A 20,817-nucleotide genomic window follows, 5' to 3' on the forward strand; every position below is an offset into this window, starting at 1 on the left:
ATCATGTAGCTTGCTCCAATATCCAGTTTGCAAATTGTATATCATTTCGGGAATGAATAAAAAATGTTTCCCAGTTTCCTGGCAGCAGGAATTATTTAATATGATTGGTTATTTAGTTGCAGGATGTTAAAGGTTGCATTGAATTGTCAAGTGACGACAACAGGCATGTGAAAAGGCAAGGTTCTTGTCACCTAGATCATTTGTCTAATTGACTTATTATTACCAGCTCATCTCCCTCGATGGTGTCTCCTCCCATCCCTAATCCTTGCTGTATTTGCCTCCTAAATCCATCTTTGTTCTGCTGCCCCCTGCCTGCATTTGCAGCTTCCCAATGCTGCCCACATATACAGATGATGGGACATGGAACAGTACAACCCAGGAACAGGCCCTTGCAAACACAATGTCTGTGCGAACATGATGCTAAGTTAAACTAATCTTAACTGCCTGCACATAGAGCCATACAGCATGGAAACAGGTCTATTGGCTCAATTCGTCCATGTCAATCAAGAAGCCCCATTTAAGCTACCCTCATTTACCCACATTTGGTCCACATTCCTCTCAGCCTTTCCTATCCATGTATCTGTCCAAATGTTGTTGTTAGTGTTCTTGCCTCAGTTTCCTCCTCTGGCAGCTCATTCCATATACCCACCACCCTCTGAGTGGAAAAAGTTGCCCCTCACATTCCTATTACATCTTTCCCCTCTCACCTTAGACATAATTCCCTCCATCCTGGGTAAAAGACATTCTGAGCATTCAGCCTATCAATTTCCCTCATGATTTTACATACCTCTATAAGAACAGTCTTAGCCTCCTGCACTTCAAGGAATAAAGCCCTAGCCTGCCTAATCTATCCCTATAGCTCAGGCCCTTGAGTCCTGGCAACATTCCTGTAATCTTCTCTGCAATCTTCCCAGCCTTAGTATATCCTTGCTACAGCAGGGTGACTAAAACTGAACAGTACTAAAATAAGGCCTCAGCAACATCTTGTACAAACTGCAAAGTAACATTCCAAATTCTATACTGAATACCCTGATTTATGAAGGCCAATGTACTAAAAGTCTTCTTTACCACCCTATCTACCTGTGCTGCAACTTTCAGGAACTATGCACCTGTACTCCTAGATCCTTCTGTTCTACAACATTTTCCAGGGCCCGACCATTCATTGTGAAGCTCCTGCTCTGAGTTAAATTCCCAAAATGCAACACACCACACTAATGGGTTATCCCCATTAAACTCTATTAGCCATTCTTCAGCCCACTTGTCCAGCTGATCAAGATCCTGCTGATATTTTTAATAACCCTCTTCATTGTTTAATTTAGTTTAGTTTAGTTTAGATTAGATTAGAGATACAGCACAGACACAGGCCCTTTGGACCGCTGAGTCAGCGCTGACCAGCGATCCTCGACTTCCTGACCAGCAGACCCCAATCAACGAGGACAGGGGAATAACCATCCTCTACAATAATCCTTATATATGCAAGGGTGCATTCTCAGCCCCCACCTTTACTCCTTGCACACCCACAACTGTGCAGTCATGTACAAATATAATTAAATTTACAAATTTACAGGCGACACCACCATTGTGGGTCAGATATCAAATAATGATGAGATGGAGTACAGGAAGAAGATTGAGAACCTCGTGTCCTCATGTCGAGGCCACAACCTTTCGCTCAATGTCAGCAAGACAAAGAAGATAGTGACCGACTTCAGTAAACGAAGCGGTACACACACCCCAGTTTGCATTGACAGCATCTAGGAGTAATTAACCTAGGAAAAAATATCACCAACAACTTCTCCTGGACTACCCATATTAAAGTAATGACCAAGAAAGCACACCGATGCCTCTACTTCCTTGGAAGGTTTAGGAAGTTTGGAATATCCCCAATCACCAAAGTCTACAGATGCGCCATAGGAAGCATTTTATTGGGATGCATCACAGCTTGGTTTGGGAACAGCTCCATCCAAGACTGCAAGAAATTGCAGCGAATTGTGGATGTAGCCCAGACCATCACACAAACCAACCTCCCTTCCATTGACTCAATTTATTCTTCAGCAAGGCCAGCAACATAATCAAGGTGAGTCACACCCTAGCCACTCCCTCTTCTCCCCTCTCCGATTGGGCAAAGTTAGAGAAGTGTGAAAACTCGCACTGGCAACACAAACAGGCAACTGAACCATCCTACCACAAATAGAGTGCAGTCCTGAGCTACTATCTACCTCAATGGTGACCCTTAGACTATGTTTGATCAGACTATTGGCTTTATCTTGCACTAAACGTTATTCCCTTATCAAGTGTCTGTACACAGTGAATAGCTTGATTGTAAGCATGTACTGTCTTTCTGCTGACTGGTTAGCATGCAACAAGCTTTTCACTGGACTTTGACACATTTGACAATAAACTAAAACTTAACTGAACTGAACTGATCCCACATACTAACACTATCCTACACTAACTAGGGACAATTTACAATTTTACCAAGCCAATTAGCCTACAAACCTGCACGCCTGGAATGTGGTAGGAAACCGGAGCACCTGGAGACAATCTATGCAGGTCACTGGGAGAATGGGGAGAATTCATATCAAACAGCAGGAGACATGTTATTTCTAACTAGGATCTAGTTGTTGACTTCAGGAGGCATGGAGTAGTGCATGCTACAATTACCATCAATGGTGCCTAAGTGGAAGTGGTCAACAGCTTCAAGATCCTAGGCATAAATATCACCAACAATCTGTCCTGGACCAAACACATTGAAGCTACGGCCAAAAAAAGAACACCAACAGCTCCACTTCCTCAGGAGTACAAGGAAGTTCAGCATGTCACCAACAACTCTTATCAGCTTCTGCAGATGCACCTTAAAAAGCATATTATTAGGTTGCATAAGAACTTAGTTTGGGAACAGCTCTGCCTAAGAATGCAAGGAATAGCAAGAGTTGTAGATATTGCTCAGTTCATCTCACAAACCAGCCTCCATTTCCGCTTCACACTGCCTCAGGAAAGCACCCAACATAATTTTTTTTAAATTCCACCCCAATCATTCCCACTTGTCTCCTCTCCTGTCGAGCACCAGATAACAAAAGCTTGAAAGCAAGTACCGCCAGACCCATGAGCAGCTTATTCACCTCTGTTATCTGTTATCAGACTACTGAACGGTTCTGCCATAGGTTCAGTGTATGGCTACGTGCATGATTTGTGTCTCTTAATTCAATTAATGCCAAAATTGTAATATTAGGAAATTTGCCAAGTTTGTGTGCAAGGTGAAGATTCCTGGCCTATTAAGAACTCATATTGGGCAATAAATATTGAGCATTCCATATCATAATTCATATATGAGAGAACTACTAGTTTATTGCATATAAGCAGAAGGAGCATAGCACATGGAGTTTGTCTCTAACATTTTAAATGGGCTTTTATATTTATTAATGTCAGATATAGATTCCCTCAGCAGTAACTAAGTAAATAGAAATAATTTAGTTTTTGCATAAGGATGACAAGCTCTACTTTTAATCAGTGTGTGTAATCTGAAATGTGTGGTTTTCTTGTGATGATAGTGTTTTTGAAGTCAGGCTAATATAACAGACTGGCTTCATTGAAGAAGTGAATGTTAATTATTTTTGAGCAGTATTTGCATTTTGACATTTGGTTTTCATCTAATGTTTTAACATCTGTGGTTTCGTGGCTGTTAAAATTTTTGAAATTTGACCCCTAGATATTTCAACTTGAAAAGAAATCAGTACTTCAAAGTGCTCACCAGTAAACATACATTGAAGAGATTCATGAAAACTAAAATGTAAATATAACTGGTAATAGTAAATGCAAAGTTTGATTGCAAGGTGGGAAGTTTTTATCAGTCAATTCATCAGCATTTTCCTGCTTTAACATACAATTTTGTAGAAGACTTGCATGGACAGTGCTCAAGTAAAAATATTCCTTATTCTTTGATGAATACATAAATGTTACAATTCCTAGTTTCCTCGCTGCGAGAATTCTTTAATATGTTTGGTTATTTAGTTGCAGGATGTTAAAGATTCCATTGACTCGTTATTAGACAGCAGCAGGCACATGAAAAGGAAAGGTTTTCCTTGCAACACAAGGAATTGCAGATGCTGGTAACTCATCTAAAACACAAACTGTTGAAGTAAAGGGCCTGTCCCAGTTACATGATTTTAAGGCGACTGCCGGTGACTAGGCTGTCACCGAACGTTCACAGGGTGTTGCGGGCATGATCGTGAGGAGTCTTCAATGAATCGTAGCGGAAACATTTACCTGCTAGAAATTTCTTGGCGACAGCTGGCTTGTCGCCAGGTATCGTAGCTTATTGCGGGCGCTGTCGCATGCTGTCCCCAGGTTTGCTAGGTTGTCGCAGATGCATTTAGAACCACGTAATATTCAATTAAGAAAAGACATTTGAAGATACCAGAAGATAGTTTTGTTTAACCAATTTATTTACCGTCAGAACATTTGGCAGGTAGATTGGAGGCGACAGTCTGATGGTCAGGTAAGCGTGGGAATTTCGCAATGTTTCCGTAGCCAGGTGCTAGTTTCACCAAAAAAGTAACTTGTATCGACCTGACTCAGCATTGTAGTGGTCATTGTCGTAGGGTAAAAGAAAATTTCCGCGATCTGCCACGACTTTGACAGTCGCCGGCAGTCACCCTAAAAATCGCATAACTGGGACAGGCCCTTAACTCAAGGAAGCACATGTGGCTGTAGTAGCGAGTCCAGTTCAGAACATGTTTGAGAAAAGGGGAGTTACTCCAGCACTTTGTGTTTTACTATACTATAATCCTCCTGTTTTTTTTCTCACTGCTACTGAAAAGATACTTGGATTTGTAACAGGAATTAAACATGGTGTAACTGACACTTACCTGGCAATTCCTCCCTGTGGGGTTTTGTCAACATCACCACTCACCATCAAATTCACGGTTTGAGGTTGGCATTTGGCTTTTTTAATTTTCCCTGAGAAGCGGCAAAGTATACAGATCGACACATTTGTGAAGTGAATATTACCTGTCACTTGTCAAGTTACCTTGGCCTGTTTTGTTATGAGACAAGACTGAACAGAGCCAAATTTGGTGAAATTATTTCTTACACCTCAATCCTCATGCAATTAATTTTACTCATACATTGGTCAAAGTTGTCTGATAATAAACAAGCTATTGATCCCTAGTATGTTAAAGTGGAAATAGAGTTGATTAATTGCAGTTCATCAATAAATGTAAGAAGCAATTCCCCATTCAATCCAATATACAAACTCATCTTGCCTTGGTAAAGTTATTTTTTGGTCTGGAGTGACTTCACTTCATGTATGCCTGTCCTCCCACTAGGATTTTCTTTGACAGGATGGATAAAGTCAGGAATTCCCCCTTCTTAATTAGAAACACAATACCAGAATGCAGTGAAATGTGGTGGTGCTCTGATCTATTCATAGATGGACCAAGCACAAAAACAAAAACAAAAACTAAATGAATGTTGAATTATTCTTTCATCAATATGTACTGCTTTGAACATGCCGATTCTTCTAAACCTCTCTCCTCAGATAGTGATGTGACCAATAAAATCTCCAAATGAAAGTGGTCTGCAGGAAAATTACAAAAGTCATGAGTAATTGTTTAGGTATTCTGATTTTTACCATTCATTTATTTATATTCCAACAACATGTTTGCTCAACAAATCTCCATCAGTTGATATTTAGAATGGGAGATACTCTGCAGCTGGTTACTCTGCGGGCAGGAACCCACACTCTGCAGCTTCTTAGGCTGAAACAGAAAAGGAACAATACAGATTAGTTTATTGCAAATAGTAAATCCAGGATTTAACTTAAACATTGAAATACTTACCTCGATAGTGTAAACAGCAGGATAGGTTTATTTAGGTAACATGGTAATCATGGGGCAGTTAATGAACATTTATGTCACAAACCCTATGATCTCAAACTACAATTAAAATAAATACACGATTCATTGGGAACAGTTCAGTGCATTTACTCTATGGGAAATTAACCTTCCTAATCAACCCGCTCCATCCACTGATCAATGCTGCTGGTCTCTGTGGAAATCTGTGTCGGTCTTTGACTATCTGGAGAAAAAGAAATCACTTATTTTGTTCTCTCCTAATTGGTCATTCTTGTTTAGATTTGTTTAGAGGCACAGCGTGGAAACAGTCCCTTCGGCCCACCGAGTCTGCACCGACCAACGATCCCCACACATTAGCACTATTCTACACACGAGGTACAATTATTTTTAAAACCTATACCAAGCCAATTAGCCTACAAACTTGTACATCTTTGGAGTGTGGGAGGAAACCGAAGATCTCTGAGAACCCGGGTCTCTGGTGCTGTAAGGCAGAAGCTCTACCGTTACGCCACCGTGCTGCCTTTCTGTAAACATTGATGATGGAATGGGGAAGACGATCATATGAACATGGAAGCTTTCAGTTTAGATGGAGGCTACTCTGCCCCTCATGCCTGGTTCCACATCATTGGCTTTTGAAGGTAACCATGTAAGTTTTTCATTCTCACAAGTGCCAACAATTAAAACTTGCATTGGATGCATATGAAAAGGAAGCATGTTTGAAATGATAAGGAAAAAATATAAATAACTGTGATTTGTTCCCATCAGGAAATAATGCTAATAAGAACTGGTTGTACCTTTTCATTGTATTTTAGATGTGGGTATAATCGCCCCTAGCAATGCAGAGGTGATGTTGCAATTGGTCAAGTTGGAACTGGAATTGCAGTTAAAACTGAAATTGGGAATGGGTTTTCATAAAACCTCCATTTTTATCAGCAAGCTTAAACCTAATTTGACTATTGCATAAGAGGAGCGAAATGAAGCACAGAAAGTCAAAGTAATTTGTAACATTGAAGGAGACTCACAGAACTACATCACTTCTGGGTAGTCAAGATAATTTTACATGATGCTTTAAAAATTTAGTTTACGTTTTCTGAGGCTCCACTGACTGTGTCTTGAACTCACTGAGTGGCCAATTGGAAACCATGTCCGTGAACCTTAGATTTTATAATAATCTTGGAGTTGCATGGAGTCTGAATGGTGCAGAAATCCTCTGAAAATGACAGGGGAAAATTAATAATCTGTATGAAGTTACCTGAATTCACAAAACAGTAGCCATTGTGAATTCATTAGCGTCATGAATTCTATGATTAAAATGCTTCATTATGCTTGCAGTATGCTGATAATTAAATAGCTTTACTTAAATATGTTTTGTAGCCTTTTTTGCTAAATTTGTTTAATTTGAATTGGATAAAACCTGCAGAAGTAGTATTTGTTGAACCACGTAAAATAACTGAGAAGTGAGAGAGGTTGGCCATTCCTGCAAAGATCTAGCACCAGGACATTGGGCCAAATAGGCACCTCCTGTGTTAAAGGATTTTATGATTATAATATTTCTTTCCTTATTAATTGCTGTTGAAATCATTATTGCAATTTATTGAGGTTAATTATGTTCACTTAAATAAAGGCTGATGTTTGCAATTTTGTTGCAAGTCTGTTCAACAAGTAAGCGCAACAAAGTTCTGTTGAAAGTAGGCCCAGCGTCACATTCCAATTCGACTCCTCTTTATCCTAGTGGATTGCCACTGTTCATTTCTTATGCTTTTGACATGTCCATTGAGGGCCCACCTCTTTAAAGATATGCCCAATAACACCTATACTTGGTGGCAAGGTTCATATGTAAAAGGACTGGGCCAATTGTTACTATGGGACAATTACAGATCTCCTTGCTCGATCCCTGAACTGAGAAAGGTTGGCCATTCCTGCAATGATCTGTCTCAGCTTCAGGCTGCTGCCCACTTTGTACGAAGTGACAACCTGACAGAATGTACTCAGCATGCATCATCATTCTAAGTACATGTCACCTGAATAGTTTGATAATGTGCCAGGAAGCATAGCCTCGAGCTGGAATCTGGCTGTTGAAAGTATGTTGTCAGCAGCTCATTCTAATTTTGCACAATTTTTAACTTTGATGAAGCGAACTAGTGACCAGATGTTTAATAAAAACAGAAAATGACAGAAAACTCAGCATGTCAAGCAGCACCTCTGAACAGAGAAATTGTTAATGTTTCATGCCAAAGCTACTTCATCAGAACTGAGAAAGAGAACTGTCCCATATTAGCCGGGACATCCCGTATTTTGGGCTAAATTTGTTTGTCCCGTACAGGAACGCCCTTATCCCGTATTAGGCCCGGTGGGTGCTGTAAGCCCGGACACTGGAGGCCCAGGGGCCGCTATGGGCCCGGACAGTGTAGGCTAACGGAGTGTGTTCGGGGAGCGGGTCTGAGTGTGTTTGCCTAACTGAGGTTATGTAGCTGCCCGCCTCCTGGCCTGGGCGGCCGCCATTGGTGGAGCAGGAGCACGTGGCCACTGGCTGGGTGACGTCACATGGGGCACGGGCGGTGACATCACCTTTTATCCCTTGTTTGGGAGTTAGAAAGTTGGCAACCTTTCCCTCCACAGATGCTGTCTGATCCATTGAATTCCTCCAACACTTTGTCTTTTGCTCAAGATTCCAGCATCTGCAGTTCGTTGCATCTTCAGAGACAAAGAAAGTTAGTCTCAGTATATTTTTAATTTTGGATATTTTTAAGGGGGAGATTGACAGATTAGTACGGGTGTCAGTGGTTATAGGTAGAAGGCAGGAGAATGGTTTGAGAGGGAAAGATAGATCAGCCATGATTAAATAGTGGGGTAGACTTGATGGGCCAGATGGCCTAATTCTGCTCCGATATCTTACGAACATAAACTTACGTTAACAGTGAAAGTTGAGGAGCAATGGCTAGAACTAAAGAAATGTCTCTAACAAGGTGAAATAATATCTGTTAAGCTCCTAGATTGTTAAAAAAATGTTCACAGCACAGGTATTAACATCGAAAACAAGTAGAATTGCAGATGCTAGAACCTGGAACAAACAGAAATGTTGGATGAACTCAGCCAGTCAAGAGGTATCTGTGGAAAGAGAAACCAGTTAGCATTTTAGGTCAAAGACTCTACATCAAAACCATGACTGTTCTAATAATAAGGGTCACAGAACACATTATTCCAGTAAACACACTTGTTCCAGAGTCTCCTGGATGCAGAATAAACATAATTTGTGTCAGAAGAGTTAGATAGAGCTCTAGGGGCTAGTGGAATCAAGGGATATGGGGAGAAGGCAGGCATGGGTTATTGATTGTGGACGATCAGCCATGATCACAATGAATGGCGGTGCTGGCTCGTTGGGCCGAATGGTCTCCTCTTGCACCTATTTTCTATGTTCTATGTTTCTATAACTGGCACACATTTAATTACTTACTTTGTGGAAAGTGAAACATGTCCAAGTGGATATTCTGCTCTCCCATTTGGTGTAACCATTGGGAAAAGAAGGACAAATTCTGCTTCGCATGTCCAAATTTGCAGAAATCCCCATTCAGCAATCACCCTGGGTCCAAGGTCTTTTTTTTAATAAAACTGAATGAGCAAGAAATGTTCAACAAATCAACCAGAACCTGTGGAAGCGGAAACAGGAACTGTTATCCAAATATGGGGCACTGTAGGTTTGCAACATTTGCAGATTTTATTTTATTATTCCAATCTTCCATAATTTCAACCATTCCTGTTTTTACCCTCCAGTCTCAGAAGCACTGAGTTGCAATGTGCACAAGGAAATAAAGGCAGGTGAAGGTCACCTGGCACTTCATGCTTATCCCGCTGTTTAATATGATCATTGCTGATCTACCCCAGACTGCAAATCCTGCTTTGTGCCAGTCTGCATAGTCCTCAATTCTCTGATCTTTCAAAGTTTATCTACCTCTTTAAATGCCTCCATTGATCTAGTCTCCTCAACCCTCTTGGTCAGAGATTTTGTGAGATTTACCACTCTCTATGAGATGTTATTCCTATGCACCTATTTTAAGTGAATGCCTTCTTATTGCACTAATAGAAACATCTTAACATCTACATTTATCATGCCCTCTTTGGATCTTTTATGTTTCAATAAGGCTGAATGTATCTTACTGAAGATACCTCCCATTATTCTAGACTCTAAAGAGTACAGTTCACACTTATTTAGTCATTCATTATTGGATATTCAGATTATAGTCATTCAGGTTATATGGGTATCATGATTGGCACAGACATCATAGGCCCAATGTTCTGTTCCTGAGCTATAGTGTTCTGTGTTTCATCCCAGAAATTAGCCTTGTAAATCTTCTCTCCTTGGTTTTTATATATCCTTTCCTAAATAAGGGAACCATAAGAGTATAATATGTATAAGAAGGAACTAAATATGCTCCCTGCCCCCTATCTCCCCCCATCCATCCTGCCCCCCATCACCCCCATCTACTCTTCCCCCTACCTCCCCAATCCACCCTTTAAACCTTTCCCCAATACCCTGTATTCCCTGCCCCAATTGCCTTAGCCTACTCTCAACGCCCTGCCCCCCCATACCCAGGCCTTCCTCCCAAACAACTTTTCCTTCCCTTATCGCCCTAAACTTTTCATTGTACATGTCACAATCTAAAACAAGCAAACCAAACCATCTCCCTCTGCTCACCCCCCCCCCCCCCCCCTCCCCTGCTTGATGTTTGAAATAGAGGGAACAAAAGTTGGACAAGATCACAATGTCCATGAAGAATTCACTGCGAGGCCACCTTTCCCTTTTCCCAAGGACACTGTCCAGTCCATGCAATGGATCAAAAATCCTGTCGGCCTGGAGTGCCAGGTCAGAACTGGAGAAAGCCATATATCTGTTAAACAGAGTTCAAAACGTCCCCTTGTCCCTTTGGTAAAGCAATCTTGTCCTTATGTTCCCAATGTCATTTTATCTGGCCTATACTGTATGCTTGCCAGGAGAATGCGAAGAAGGGGAGTGAGAGGTAGTTATAGGCCCTAATGCTTTATTCTTACTCAGAGGCCATCTAGATGAACAATAACATTTCTAGGCATGTTGAAGGCATCTCTAACACTTCCATGTACATACTGTGCTTGCTCATCACGGGGTCAGATTCTCTGTCTGTCAGGTGATCGTAAGATTGCTAATTCTGTCAAATGATCCAGAAGCCTGCTAGTTACAGTGTCGATTTGTGCCATTTTTCTTTATGTTAGGAGTTTTAAATGGGTATATTTAAGATTATCTTACCCAGCCACTGGCAAAATGTTGCCAAACACCAGCGCCATCTCTCAGAACAAAAAACAAGTTTAAAGTATTCTATCCCACTCTTCTCTTGTGCTTTATAGATGGCAGAAAGAATTTAGGGTGTTCTACAGTCTAAAATTGGGCTGTCACTTATTTCTGGTAGTATTGCTCTTAAGTAAAACCAGGCATTGTGCAAGATCAGGCTCCGGAGAGCTTCCAACAGTTTTCCCCAACATCCTGCTGGGACACTAAACCTCTGTTTGGAATCTCGTCCAAATGGCAATACCTTTGGAATTTGACATTTGAGAAATAACAGGAACAAGTTCAAGTGACTCAGAAATAGAGAGTGCAGCAAAATGTCTGAGCCAAAGTGCAGAGACAGTTCAAGAAGTGGCCTGTGCTACTGTGAACTCATGAGGAACTGCAAAACTGAAAAATGTGATGAAAAGAAGCCAACTGAAAATAACTTTGGATGTCAACGAAATACTGCATAAGCAGAACGGCATTTTTTTCATTCCTATCTCACATACATAATTAAAGGATAGATACTACATTGTGTGGTAATTAATTCAATTACATAGAAACATAGAAACAGAAAATAGGTGCATGAGGAGACCATTCGGCCCTTCGAGCCAGCACCGCCATTCATTGTGATCATGGCTGATCATCCACAATCAGCAACCTGTGCCTGCCTTCCCCCCATATCCCTTGATTCCGCTAGCCCAAAGAGCTCTATCTATCTCTCTTTTAAATGAATCCAATGAATTGGCCTCCACTGCCTTCTGTGGCAGAGAATTCCACGAATTTACAACTCTCTGGGTGAAAAAGATTTGTTCTTATCTCAGTTTTAAATGGCCTCCCCATTATTCTTATACTGTGGTCCCTGGTTCTGGACTCCCCCAACATTGGGAACATTTTTCCTGCATCTAGCTTGTCCAGTCCTTTTATAATGTTATATGTTTCAAATTGTGGCATGTACGGTTGGTGAATAATGCCTATTGTGGGTTTCCTTCCTGCAGGATTGCCAACAATCCAATTCAATTGTGGGCAGCGATAGTGTTGCTGCCTTACAGCGCCAGAGCCCCGGCTCCCAGGTTCGATCCTGAACACGGGTGCTGTCTGTATGGAGTTTGTACATTCTCCCGTGGGTTTTCTCCGAGATCTTCGGTTTCCTCCCACTCCAAAGACGTACAGGTTTATAGGTTAATTGGCTTGGTATAAATGTAAATTGTCCCTTGTGTGTGTCGGGTAGTGTTAAAGTGCGGGGATCGCTGGTCGGTGCGGACTCGGTGGGCAGAAGACCCTGTTTCCGCGCTGTATCTCTAAACTAAACTAAAATTCATTATCCTTGTACAATTCCTCAGAAAATATGGAATACTCAGTACTCAAAGGGGCATATATTTGGTTGGTGAATGCCTATTGTGGGTTTCCTTCCTCAAGGTTTCCCATTTCTAATCTGAAAATTGCAACCTTTAAGATATTGATATGTGACATCAGTTTTTCTGTCCAAAGTGCAAAATCCTAAGAATGGCCCAATGCCTCCAAAATAAACGTCTGTTGAGGTCACACAGCTTCTAGCTAAGGTGGAAATTCATAGGTTCATAGGTTCTTGGAGCAGAATTAGGCTATTTGGCCTATCAAGTCTACTCCGCTATTAAATCATGGGTGATGTATCTTTCCCCCTCAATACCATTCTCCTGCCTTCTCCCCATAACCCCATTGACACCCGTACTAATAAAGTCTTGCACTTTAGAACTCAGCTGAACATTGGAGGTGGACAACTACATCCACCCCACACCGTATCCACTTAGTGCTGAACCCAGGTACTGATCCACAAGATCCAGATCCAGTTCATGTCATGCCTAGTCCAATCTCTTCAGCCCAAGTCCATTGGTACAATATCAGTTGATGTTTGATCTGTCATTGTATAAGAGTAGACAGGAAGGATATGAATCCACTTCCACACTCTGGGAAAAAAATGTTTATTCCATTAAAGAAAGGTATGAACAACTTTATTTTAAAATATACTTAACTATGTTTTTTCTGAATGGTCTAGAATGCTTCTTTTAGAGTTTACTTCTGAATGTAAAAACTTTGAGGGCCTCACTGCTTTTTGAAAATAGTTTGATTTCAGGAATGATAACTGATAAGTTGTGCATTATGCTTTCTTTTTTGACTTTCTCTTATATAAAATAATTTCATGTAATATGCATGGTTGCAGGTCCATTTGAGTTCCTTCTGCTCTTGAAATCTGCTCTACCTTGTGGCCTCATCCAGAAACCTCATCTATAACCATCTCCACCCAGTATCCCTCTCATATCCTGCCCCATATTGTTGGTACACATTGTTTGTAGCTCTACCTCCCACACTTCCGTTAGGTACTCACAGATAAACAAGAATAAATATTGAGGCCCAATGCAACCAGAAGAAGCATTATACAGTAGAATCTATCCATTCTGAAGACCAGTGTTTAGTGTTTTTGGATTCATGCCATTTGAATACCTCAGGGCAGGTGGAGCTTCCAGTGTCACTGCAGAATGTCAATTTCATAACATTATGATGGGAGGGGAATGGTGTATGAAGTTACATAGAGTAAAGGCTGCAGCTACTTTCATAGAGACAGTGCAAGGCAGGAGGGGCTAAGACAAGTTCCATGGCACAGGGCACCAGCTGGTTTGAACTTCATAGCAGTCCCCCAGGATGGTAAATAACTCGCTTCCATTCCCAATAGGTTTACTTTAGATTAGATTTGTTTAGTTTAATGTATTGTCACGTGTACAGTGAAAAGGTTTTTTTGCGTACTAACCAATCAACGGAAAGACTATACATGATTACAACCAAGCCGTCCATAGTGTACAGATACATGATGAAAGGAATAACGTACACCGATCAGCCAAAACATTATGACCACTGACAGGCGAAGTGAATAACATTGATTATCTTGTTACAATGGCACCTGTCAAAGAGTGGGATATATGAGGCTGCAAGTGAACAGTCAGTTCTTGAAGTTGATGTATTGGATGCAGGAGAAATGGGCAGGAGTAAAGACCTGACCGACTTTCACAAGGGCCAATTTTTTATGGCCAGACGACTGGGTCAGAGCATCTCTGAAACGACAAGGCTTGTGGGGTGCTCCCGGTCAGCAGTGGTGAGTACCTACCGACAGTGGTCCGAGGAGGGACAAACCACAAACCGGCGACAGGGTGTTGGGCGCCCAAGGCTCATCGATGCGCGAGGGCAATGAAGGCTATCCCATCTGGTCCAAACCGACAGAAGGTCTACTGTGGCACAAGTCACAGAAAGTTTTAATGGTGGTCATGGGAGGAATGTGTCACAATATAGTGCATTGCACCCGGCTGCATATGGGGCTGCACACGGAGGACCAACAGCATATTGGGCAGGTGGTCATAATGTTTTGGCTCATCAGGTCATAATGTTTTGGCTGATCGGTGTATGTGTTACATAGAAACATAGAAAATAGGTGCAGGAGGATGCCATTCGGCCCTTCGAGCCAGCACCCCCATTCATTGTGATCATGTTTGATCATCCCCAATCAATAACCCGTGCCTGCTTTCTCCCCATATCCCTTGATTCCACTAGCCCCTAGAGCTCTATCTAACTCTCTCTTAAATACATCCAGTGATTTGGCTTCCACTGCCCTCTGTGGCAGAGAATTCCACAAATTCACAACTCTGGGTGAAAAAGTTTCTTCTCACCTCAGTTTTAAATGGCCTCCCATTTATTCTAAGACTGTGGCCCCTAGTTCTGGACTCACCCAACATTGGGAACATTTTTACTGCATCTAGCTTGTCCAGTCCTTTTATAATTTTATATGTTTCAATAAGATCCCCTCTCATCCTTCTAAACTCCAGTGAATACAAGCCTAGTCTTTTCAATCTTCCCCCATAAGACAGTCCCGCCATCCCGGGGATCAATCTCGTGATCAATCATGTTTTTCCGGCATATTGGAGGTCATGAATAAGCCCGTTATCAATACCCAACTTTTTGAAAAGTCCAGGAAAAAATAACTTTCCATGTAACTTTCCCACAGTAATCCAACACAATCATCTCTGAAGAGCACGGTGGCTTCTTTAACTTCGGGGCCCAATTGACAAGCACACACTTCTACTGACAAAATATGTAGGAAGGAAATACAGATGCTGATTTACACCAATGGACACTTATGCGATGATACTTTGGAAAACAACATAACATACACCCTTTAATATTTTTAGTTTGCAGTATTAAAAATACATTGTTGTTAAAAAGATCTTTATTTTTTTAAATCTTGTGTGAAAAATTACTATTATTGTGAGTGTGGAACCTTCTCGCCACTTACCCCATTTCCCCCATTGTCACAAATGTTTCCACAATGTGGATTGTTTTTAATAACAACAATTTTCTGAGGAACGCACTATATGTATCTTCTGTATATCACAACACAATGACTGAGATTAGAGTGACTTTAGTTCTGCATTGGAGGCAACATGCATTGAACAGTTCCCCATCTGTCCTGTTTATTATCTCTACTCCAGTAGGAGGTTTGTTGCAATTGTGGGACAATATTGAGCATAAAAAGTGTTGCTGTGATCACGTAGCCTTTGGTTGCTTCAGGATATGAATGTGTGAAGATCAAGATTTAGTTCATTAGTTAGGGTAGACTAAAATGCTGGAGTAACTCAGCAGGACAGGCAGCATCTCTGGAGAGAAGGAATGGGTTATGTTTCAGGTCGAGACCCTTCTCCAGACCCGAAACGTCACCCATTCCTTCTCTCCAGAGATGCTGCCTGTCCAGTTGAGTTACTCCAGCTTTTTGTGTCTATCTTCGGTTTAAACCAGCATCTGCAGTTCCTTCCTACACAGATAAAGGGCTAGCCTATGAAAGCGTTTCTCATAGATTTAAGTTCAATCAGGTGTATTCAATTGGCAGAGGAAGAGAATATAGCAAATAGTCAGGCATATTGCCATTATCTAAAGTGTTGGTTAGACACCAGGACAGAAGTTCCAATCAGTTGTTTGCGTGCGATGTTTAAAATGCTTGTACTCTATTTATTTGTCTGCCCCCTTTGCACAGAATTTAATTTATCTCTAATGAGAACTTAACTTTTTCAAGGGAGGAGCACACAGACAAAACACGCGCTAATATTTAAATGTGAGAACTATTCATTGTAATTTACGCCCTTCCAACTGGAATAATGCCGACAGCGCTGGCCAAATGCTTTTAGGAAGGAAACATTACTTTAGCATAAGAGTAAGATTAAACAAAGAAGTGAACATCAGGAATTTAACTTAGGATAAAAAAAAGAGTTACAGTGTTGGGTATGATATTTTTGGAAAAAAGCATTTGGAGCTGATCCAACTGAACTTTTGAAGAGAGATAAGAAAAATGATCAAGGCATTTTTGTGCAATAGAACACAGAATTTAATGCTAAAATTCATAAGCAAAAAATGTCAAAATTAAAACAACTTGGAATAACATGTATTGTGTTATTGATGTCTGAATCCAAAGAGTAAAGATTCTTTCTACTAATCACTTTCTTCAAAACAACAATAGAACAGAAAAATGTGTAAGGACGAACTGCAGATCCTGGTTAAATTGAAGACAGCTGGAGTAATTCAGCAGGTCAGGCAATGTCTCTGGAGAAAAGGAATAGGTGACATTTCAGGTTGAGATCCTTCTTCAGACTGAGAATCAGGCGAAAGGGGAATGAGAGATAGAGACAGGACTTGGGACAAATGAATGGAAGAAATACAAAAAGCAACGATAATCATGGAAATGTGGAGCCCACAATAGTTCATTTTTGGCTGTGGGATGTGATAATGAGTTATACAGACAGTATTTGTGAGAGAATGTTAATAAAACAGGAATAAAGTTTCATTCAAGTTGTTTAGTATCCTGAGGTTCCACCTGGTAATATTTTAAAGTTTTAAGGAAATGAGCGGGGCAAGGATTTTTGTTTACACAGAGGGTGGTGAGTGCCTGGAATGCAGAAGGAAGTAGACATGACAGTGGTGTTTATGAGGGTTTAGATAGGCACATGGATATGGAGGGATGTGGAGGGATATGAATCATAAGCAGGCTAATGAAATTAGGTTATGTTGGCATCATGTTCAGCACAAACATCATGGGCCGAAGGGCCTGTTCCTGTGCTGTACTTTTCTACGTTCTATTTTGGTACCCGTGTTGTAATAGAACCCCTCCTCACACTTCCTTAGACTGGGTACTTCCTCAACACTCTTTCAGTTGAGATGAAGGGTCTAGACCTGAAATATTGACCTGAAATATTTCCCTTCGCAGAGACTGGCTGCCAATCCTGCTGAGTTCCTCCACTGTTCTCTTTTTCAATTGAGAGTAAATTGGAACTAGGTTTATGCTGTCAAAGATGAACTAACCCAATGAAATGTACAGGTATAGGGCCAGCAACAATTAATTGTATTGCTATTGTTGGGCCGCACAATGCAGCAAAAAAGAAACGTCAGCATTTTAATAATATTGTTTCATGATATTAACTTCATCCTGAAATCTACAGCAACCATCTTACAAAGACAAACCTGTATATTAAGTTACTAGCTGCAAACATTTTCCATTTACGAAGCAAACAAGAATTTGGACCAAGGCAAGATGCTGGATGTCAGAAATATAAAGCAGAAAACATTGGCAATTCTCTGCCAATCAGAAAACATTTTGTAGAAAATTGGTGTCAAATGGAGGGTAGTTTAACACTCTTCACCAAATGGAAAGTGGACTGCACAGGAGCTAAAATCAGAGGGGATCACAAGGCCTTTGTTCGGTCACAAAGTAATGTAAAAAATTGGTAGTGATAGGGCAGTGAGGGGTGTTGGTGGGGAAGGCCAATTGATTATGTTGGGTGATGGTTAAGCTGGGAAGTCTGAGCGACAAGTGCTCAACTTACAAAAACATATTATCTGAAACATGGTCACAGTCTTGCCTAAAGTTGTGATATAACCTTCATGATCTGACTGCATCATGAGCTGGGATTCTTATCAGTTAATGGGGGTGTCAGGGTGAGGATGATGAAAACCAAAAGGTCCTTGGAATGTTTGCAAACTTGTCAATGAAATCACAAAGCAAGGTCGAAGATCATGGGTTTAAATCTCATTGAACAAATACTAATTCCTGGAGAAAGCAATCAAATTAAGGCCGAACACATTTTACTAAATACCAGGCCATTTTGAGTCATTTTACCCCTAAGTGGTAGGTGAGTTATTTACTTTTTAAAATCTGAAGAAGCCTCAAACAATTTAAAACTTGCTGATTCCATCTTCACTCAAACCATTTTTAAATAGTTAATTAGCCAGCAGATACTCCAAGAGGCAGATTGACTTTTTGATATAATAGCATCAAGGTGACATGATTTAAATTTCTATACTGATTTAATTCAACTCAGTGAGCTGAAGCAAATTCCATTCTGAAAAAGCAACATGACTTTTCCCAGAAGGAGCAGGGATGATGCACCATTCCCCAAAGGTTTCACTGCATTCCTGCCTCTTGACATCGAGAACTTTACTACTGGGCTGCCTTAGATTGGAGGGAGAATTTATCTGATCCCACACAAATCTGACCTTTTTGACGAGAAGGGATTACAATCCGTCTTCCCTTGCAACCTCACTCCAGCTGATCTCCCCACAAGCTCACTCCCTGATCTTGGACTGTGGCTTCCTCCAGAATTAATCTCGTCTGAGGGAAAACCTAGGCAGAACCATGCAAAAGAGAACATGCATGCTCAGGATATAAACATTCCTGACTTCTGGATTCACTGAATAACCTCTTTCACCAGGACCTTCCACCAATTCCCCACCAATCCACACTTCTGCAATGGGGAAAACACACATCTATTAATGATATACACAAAGTGCTGGAGTAACTGAACAGGTCAGGCAGCATCTCTAGAGGAAAAGGATGGGTGATGATTCGGGTCAGAAACGCCACCCATCCTTTTCCTCCAGAGATTCTGCCTGACCCATTGAGTTACTCCAGCACTTTGTGTCTTCCTTTGGTGTAAACCAGCATCTGCAGTTCTTTGTTTCTACATGTCTATGAATAATAGATTTATATTACCAGTGAGTTTAATTTCATAGCAGACTGATTAAATTAATCGCATAGGAAAGTCAATTTGTGTCATAAGTGATAGGAGTAGAATTAGGCCATTCAGCCCATCAAGTCTACTCTGCCATTCAATCATGGCTGATCTATCTCTCCCTCCTAACCCCATTTCCTGTCTTCTCCCTAATGTCAGTGTAAATTATTATGTAGATTTTTTAATCCTCTAATATTAAATAAATGCTTCTTCATCAAATGGTAACAGATATTTTTAGATGTCCACCTGAGAGAGCAAACTAAATCCAATATATAGTATTATTAATGGTGCATTAAGGCATTGCCCTGGATTTGGGCCAATTACTCTGAGTGGGATTTCAATTGACATCCAATTCATGATTAAGGGTTGTGAAATCACTAACCAGTGAACTAAAGGTAATACTACAGGGTATGTTTTATTAACATTGGGGTCGACGTATATTATTAGGCTGGGAAAGGGAACATTGCTGATTTGCAATGCATGATTTTGGAGTGTTTATCTTACTATTAACTAAACATTGGAAAATTAACTAAACATTGTAAAAGTGTTCATGTCCACCGTAACACTGGCCAAGTGGAGCCCAAACTTAAGACTTGCAATGGACCAGACATTTGCAAGGCTTCATTTTGCGTATAAGATAATGTCATAACTACAAAACACCAGCCCATATATCATATCATATCATATATCTACAGCCGGAAACAGGCCTTTTCGGCCCTCCAAGTCCGTGCCGCCCAGTGATCCCCGTACATTAACACTATCCTACACCCACTAGGGACAATTTTTACATTTTACCCAGCCAATTAACCTACATACCTGTACGTCTTTGGAGTGTGGGAGGAAACCGAAGATCTCGGAGAAAACCCACGCAGGTCACGGGGAGAACGTACAAACTCCTTACAGTGCAGCACCCGTAGTCAGGATCGAACCTGTGTCTCCGGCGCTGCATTCGCTGTAAAGCAGCAACTCTACCGCTGCGCCACCGTGCCGCCCCTAATATATTCTATAAAAGCTGAGACTAACTTAAGGAATAGATTAACTTTGTATAAAGAATATTCAGTGCACAGATTCATACATACCATAGTTTCTCACACAAATGTTTGCAGATGTTCAAAACTTCTGTACAATTAGAGCCCCCCTTCAAATATATTACTCCAGAAGTGCAAGATTGGGCAGCTTGCTATTTGCTGAAATCGGAACTCAGTTTAGGGAAACAATTGGGTCATATCTTCTGATTCAGCCAATAAAACTAACTGCTGAAGCTTGGCACTTTGCTGCTAAGCCTACATTAGTCGACTGGATCAGTTGCATTAATGTTAACTACAATAAAGCTTCCTGACCTAGGAATTAATCTGCAATTAGTAAAATCATGGCAATGACAGTGCAATGGAATGTGTCTCTGAAACATAACTTTTGAAATTAAAATAACTGAATTTCAGAGGCAGTTTGTAGCATGCACAGTTGGTGCTATCAAATTGTGTTGCATTTTTGGACAGCTATATTTTGTTGGGATTAATATTGTTTAAATCCAGAAATGATGGTAAATGCAGATGTAAAATCTTACTGTAAGCAAGCACGTTTGAGTACTAAT

This window comes from Rhinoraja longicauda, chromosome 5, assembly GCF_053455715.1.
Source record: "Rhinoraja longicauda isolate Sanriku21f chromosome 5, sRhiLon1.1, whole genome shotgun sequence".
NCBI lineage: Eukaryota > Metazoa > Chordata > Chondrichthyes > Rajiformes > Arhynchobatidae > Rhinoraja > Rhinoraja longicauda.